Source organism: Passer domesticus, chromosome 11 (genome assembly GCF_036417665.1).
Source record: "Passer domesticus isolate bPasDom1 chromosome 11, bPasDom1.hap1, whole genome shotgun sequence".
Classification (NCBI taxonomy): Eukaryota; Metazoa; Chordata; class Aves; order Passeriformes; family Passeridae; genus Passer; species Passer domesticus.
The window spans coordinates 1,926,070-1,932,614 of NC_087484.1; positions in this window are offsets into that span (position 1 = coordinate 1,926,070).

Consider the following 6,545-nt stretch of genomic DNA (forward strand, 5'->3'; position numbering starts at 1 on the left):
GGTGTTGATGAGGCATCCCACTTCCCACATGGAGTTTTATGGTTGGTCATTACCAACCTGCCTCAAAAGTGATGGCACTTTTTGTATTGGGATAATTCTGGTAAAAATCAGGTTGTGGGAGTGTGAGCCTAAAATTCTTGGGGTTTCATGTCCCTGTTTAAAATGGATGGAGCTCTCCTATGATTCAGGATCACTCTCTTGTGATGTGACCCCGAATTTCTGAGACAATAAATGAATAATAATAAAACCTTGGAGGAGGCTGTTCAGGGAAGGGATGGAATCACTGTCCTTGGAAGAATTTAAAAAAGTGCAGATGTGGCACTTGGGGGTGTGGTTTGGGGGTGACCTTGGCAGTGCTGGGGAATGTTTGGGCTTGGTGATCTTGGAGGACTTTCCCAACCTCAGTGATTCTGTGGTAATGGGGGAATCTTGGAAAGGGCTTTTGGTCCTGCTGGAATTTTTGTCCTTTCCAGGGATAACATTATATATTCTGGGTGTCCCTCAGTGCTGTCTGAGCTTGTTATCCCACTCTGCATCTCATCCCTTTCCTTGGAGAGAACAAAATTCCCAAACTCCTCTGTCCAGCTCATGGCATCCCCCATGGTGACCTCTCTGCTGCTTTTTGGGTAATCCTTTGATTTTTCCAGCATTTTCATAACCTTGCATGACTATTTTCAGGGCAGGGCATGGATTCTGCACTTGGCAGAACTGGAGGTGTTGTGGGATTTGGTTGTGGAACAAAATGGTTGTGGGACCTTCATGATGAGCTCCAAAAAAAAATTTAAAAAAAGAGTTCCTGATGGAAATCAGGCTGTGGGAAAGGGCAGGGAGGTTCAGAGCTGGTGCCACCAGCCAGCAGAAAGCTGGGGTTCTGTAGGGAGTCTGAAATCCAAGGGATTTTGGCAGTTTTCTCTTTTTCTTGAACTTGTTTAATAATGGAGTGTCATTAATGTGCCTCTGAGCATGTCAACACAGCTGCAGCTATTGTGTTTTCAGGAGGGAACAGATCTTGTATCCCTGCCCTAAGAAATCTTATGGGAAATTTTCCAAGAGTTCATTAATAGCAGAGCCTAAATATCCATTCCCCTCCAAGAATGATCACTCTGGGCTCTGCTTAATTGTTCTGGCAATTAATTTGATACAAGAGCACTTCCAAACGAGCAGGTGGGTGAAGGCTGTGGGGAGATGAGGTTGTATCAGCCTCCAGCCACTTTCTGCCCTCATCCCACCCAAAATGATCCATGCAAACCTGCTGGAGAAGGGCATGGATCCTGCAGGACAGGTCCTGGTGAGTTGGAATGAAACCTTTCCCATGGCTGTGCACTTGAGGAGTGTCTGGGTTTGAAAAGCCAGGTGTCTGCTAAGGAAGGTGGGAGCCACTCTTGAAATGGAAAATATAAACCCCATATCTCCAAATTATTATAATTTTGAAATTAAGGGGCTCTCGGGCAAAGATATGGGAGTGGGAATAACAGAACATTTTTTTATAATAATAGTATATACTATAATAACAGAAATTTTCTTTATTACAAAAAATAAAAATATAAAGTGCAGTAATACAACACAACAGTGCCAGAGTCAGTTCAGGAGCTGCCCCTGTGGGTCAGGGTGGTGGCACAGTCCCATCCCATGGGGGCTCAGCCCTCCTGCAGTGCCAGCTGTGCTTCTGCTGGAGCAGGGATCCTGCACAAGGCTGCAGTTTTCCTCTGCAGCTCCAGGGCTGCTGGAGATGGGCCTGCTCTCCCTCTGGGAATGCAGGGCAGGAGAAAGCTGCTCCTCTGGGAATGCAGTGGGCAAAGGCTGCTGTGCTGTCCCAGGCTCAGATTGTATCCAGGTAGGAATGCTTGGCTCCTCCCTTGGGCGGAGCATCTCCCCATGGGATGCTGGAATTTTCTCAGCCCTGCAGGGACACTCAGTGGATATGGACAGCAGAGATCTCCTGGAGGGAGGATTGGCTGTGGGAGAGATAAAGAAAAAACTGCCCCATGAACAGCAGAGAACTGCCCAGCTCTGACAGATGGGAATTGAACACACACCCCAGCCACAGCTTGCATTGCCAACCCAAATATCCCAAGGGGATATTTGGAATGGCTCTCTGTAGTTTGAAGGTAGAGAAAGCTTTTCCCTAAATCCTGGGTCATCATGTTGCTTTTCCATACTTTATATATGGACAATTACTGGAATTACAGCTGGTGCTGATGGCTCCTTTTTCCCAGAAGAAATAGCACTGAGAAAGGGTGGAGAAAGGTGTGGTCTGATTTTTGGGGAAGATTCCCCTCCTTGCATGAGGAGCTGACCAGGGAAGGGTCTGGCCAGGTGCAATTCTGTTCTTGCCATCCATGGGTGTTTTTCAGGAGCAGAATATAATGATTCTTTAAATATAATTTAAGGGGTTTTTCAGAGCTTGTCTTAAAATTTCAGCCCAAAGTAGGATTTGGGAAATGTGTGCTGGAATGAAGGGACCTGGGCACATGGAGCATTTGGGCAGATTTGTGCATCTCAGCTACAGAAGGAAAGAACATTTATCTCACCCAAGTCCTTGGTATCATTGACTCAGGGACTCAGGAACTTGAGTTTGGCTCTTCATTCCCCAGCATGTCTGATTCTGGTCCTGTGGAAATAAAATCATTATTATTAGTTCCCATAACTCCAGTGCATTTCAGTCAGATGAAAAAGAACAAGTAACATTTTTGACTGGTTTGACTGATGGATGCTAAGAAATAAAATATAACTTCTGCAAGGAAAGGATAAAAATAAATAATAGGGTTGTTCTTCCTCACAGAATTGTGGGGCAGTTGAGAATAAATAACTTGGAGAAGTATGGCACAGAAAATCTCAAGAGCAGACATCCTTTTTGTGTGGTTGTACTGCAGGCTAAAAAAAAATAATTTGGTAATTAAGCTTTTTTTTTTTTTTTTTGGTATTTTGTGGTGAGATGGCCACTAGTGGTCCGAAAATTTAAATAATTTGAATATAATGACTCCTACAGGAGACACTCTTGAGACATTCAGAGCCAGGAGAAAGTTGTCTGAGGGATTTTCTTTAGTGTGGCTTCCTACTCAATGAGGGTTTAGTTCTGTTTTCTTCTCTGAGTGCAGGACCTGCTTAGGGAACAAAAACTTCGATTTTTTTGACATATTCAGCCCTTTCCTTCCCTTGACATGGTGCCACCATCACCAATGAAGTAGAAGGTCTTCAGATCCTTCAGTGTGAAGTAAATCTGCAATTTCTGCTGATTTTATATCCAAGGCTGACAATACCCTGACTGCTTTTGCTTCCTGGCGTGCTCAGAATTTGTTCATTTTGCAAGAAATGACGGAGTTATCTCAGCCTGCAGCTGAGAGCATCTCGCTAATATTAAGCTCTAATTTGGGAAAGTGTTCCAAAAAATAAGACTTTACAAAAAAGAGGGATAATGGACAAAACTGAGTTCTGCAAAGACAGAAAATTTGGTAGGAATTGAGTCAATCGCCTCAGAGGAATGGAATATTTCTCCTCTTCTGCTGTGATCTCTGTTTTGAAGTCTGTAAATGTTTGAGTGCATTTAGACTTTTTTCTTTTGAGTTTTATTCTCTAGACACATCAGGAAATAAGAAATTAGCTAGCTACCTGCTCTTCAAGTGACCAAAGAGGCAGCTGGAGATAAATTACATGTACAGTTAAAAATTTAAGCAGAATCTGTGTCTGCTCCATGCCCCCTTGAACAGAAACGTGGATCAGGTGGCAGAACTTTGGAATTCATGTCTCCACTGCCCTGCCTGCCCTTGTACCTTAATTGTGAAGCTCTGGAGAAGAGGAATGTCCTCCTGGTGCTGCCCAGTCCCCTGGGATGCCACTGGAATTTGTCATCCCCTGGCCTGACTGATTTCAGGAGAGCAGAGAGGGGAGCAGGTTCCCTCTGCAAGGATGGAAAGAGCAGCTCAGAAATGCAGGATGAGGGTTGTGAATCTTGGATCTGGCATTCCTGGCTCTTTTCTTTGTGCTGTGGTAATTGGGATGTTCACCTCTGCAGCAGGAGGTGGGCATGGAGCGTGTCCAGGAAAGGGAATAGAGCTGGGAAGGGAATGGAGCTGGGAAGGGAATGGAGCCCCGGGAGGGGCTGAGGGAGCTGGGAAGGGGCTCAGCCTGGAGAAAAGGGGGATCAGGGGGGACCTTGTGGCTCTGCACAGCTCCTGACAGGAGGGGACAGCCGGGAGGATTTGGGATCTTATCCCAGGGAACAGGGACAGGAGGAGAGGGAACGGCCTCAGGCTGGGCCAGGGCAGGCTCAGGGTGGAATCAGCAGGAATTTCCCCATGGAAAGGGTGAATAAATATTGGAACAGACTGCCCAGGGAGGGTTTGGAGTGCCAATCCCTGGAGGTGTCCAGGGAGGGACTGGATGTGGCACTCAGAGCTCTGGGCTGGGGACAAGGTGGGCATCAGGCACAGCTGGGACTGGATCCTTGAGGGCTTTTCCAGTCTCAGCTGGAAAATCCCAATCCTGGGAGTGCTCACCCAGCTGAGCATTCCCTGCTCTCCCTCATCCCAGGGTCCTGCCCACCCTCTCCCAGTACTGTGCCAGTGTTATTCATTATATATGATATTATTTATAATTTATTATATAGGATATAATTTATAATTTATTGCAACAGCAGGTGGCAGAATCCCTTCCTGAGGTATTAACATGAATCAGCAGCAGGACAAACACTTCCCACTCCACAGGGAACATCCCAGCAGAGAGGGGGATGGAGGCCAGGGCTCAGCCGGGGCTCTCCCAGGTAAATCCAAGTGTTTTCCTGCTGCAGGAGCAGCCCAGCTCTGCAATCAACAGAGCTCCAGTGATTTGGAACCTCCCACTTTACCTAAGCCCTCATATCTTGTTTTCCTTAGCGTTTTCTTAACCTTCAAACAGGAATGGATTAAGTTTTTAAGTAGGAATGTGCTGGCAACTACCAGGACTTGTGTTTACCACCCAGGAAAAAAAGCTTGTCGGGAGAATAACTTTAGAAGAGGAGGGAATGATTCCTTGCTTAATTATACTTGTAAAAATGGTAAATTTATTCCTGCATATTATTTCAAACAAATTATTCAGTCACCCTTAGGAGCACAGTGAAACAGGGAATGCTTGGAACAGAATCCTCCTCCCCAGGTTATGGGTGAGGGTTTGAGCTGGGATTAGACAGGAAAACTGGGAAAGGATCACATCAGCTCTGGATTATCTCAGTCCTGTTAAGAGATAGCTCACCTGCAGTGAGTGTGGTGTCCCTGTGCTTACCTCACAGCAATTAATGCAGGTTTGCTCCTGATTTCAACTTTGTGTGACAGTGGAAGCCCCCAAAGTGTCACCATCTGTTCTGGGGGAGAGCAGAGTGGGAATAAAACACACTCTGGGCAAAGTTTAGGAATGATCCCAAGGTTATTTGTGACCTGACAGTAAATCCCAGTTTTGTGCACTTGATTTTTTTCTGTGTAATAAAATATTTCTGTCATTTTTAAGTTCCCAGGGGGAAAAGTAGGGAAATTGTTCTCCAGTAATAATTTTGTCTTTTATTTGTGGGATGACAACACGGAGTAATCACAGAACACTATTTACAAAATTAAACCAACAGCAGTGCCTGCAATTCAAAGAATTAATATATGCACACAGTCCAAAAAAAAAAAAAACCACCCAAACACATTAGAGGGAATTAATTTGTTTGACAAAAATTTTATTTTTGTTTTGTATTAAACATATGTATATATAAAATATATAATGCATAAAGATTACATTACATAATTATATATAATGTTTGTATTATTCAGTACAAACTGAATAATAAAATGGGAAAAAAGTGAGTTTGGAGTTATTTGGCTGGGAATAATTTGAACACTTATAATTTCCAATAATTTGAGATTGGAAGAGAGAATGTGGGGGGAAGAAGAGGAAAGGAAAAAACCAGTATTTTAAATTAAATCCCAGCTTAAATCAGTGTATTCCTGCAGGATGAACTGGATGAGGTTACATGTGTGTGGTTTTTCTAATTCTTTGCAGTGGTTCCCTGCTAATCCTTTCCATGATCTCCTAGTTTTAGACAGAATGTGGTGATGAAGGGTTTTTCTTCTGTGTGTAAACTTTGTGTTTTACTTTTTTGGTGTTCCTTGGCAGAGGCAAAGAGAGAGTAAGGGATGAGCTACACCCCTGGAACTCTGAGAAGGTTTTGGTTCCTCCCCTTTTTGAGGAGAACAAGTAGAAATTGGGTGATTTGGTAAAGCTTTATGTTATAAAATAATTTATTTCTGTGTATTTTGGTGAGGAATGTGAATTGTGACCGCTGTGAAAAGTCAGGACACTGCACACCCTGAGGTTTTAGTGAAGTATTCTCTGTGTGGCTGATTTTTATGTCATCTTCCTCCTAGTAAATGCAAATATCTGGAATTTTCTTCTTATCCAGGCTTAGTAAGGGAGGTGTTGGCAGTTCTCTGCATGGCTGGAGCCACACACGTGCACCAATTCCCACCTGGATTATTGCTCCCAGTTTCCCAGGAGTGTTTTTGTCTGCTTGCATTTCATGCAGTTCAAATCCC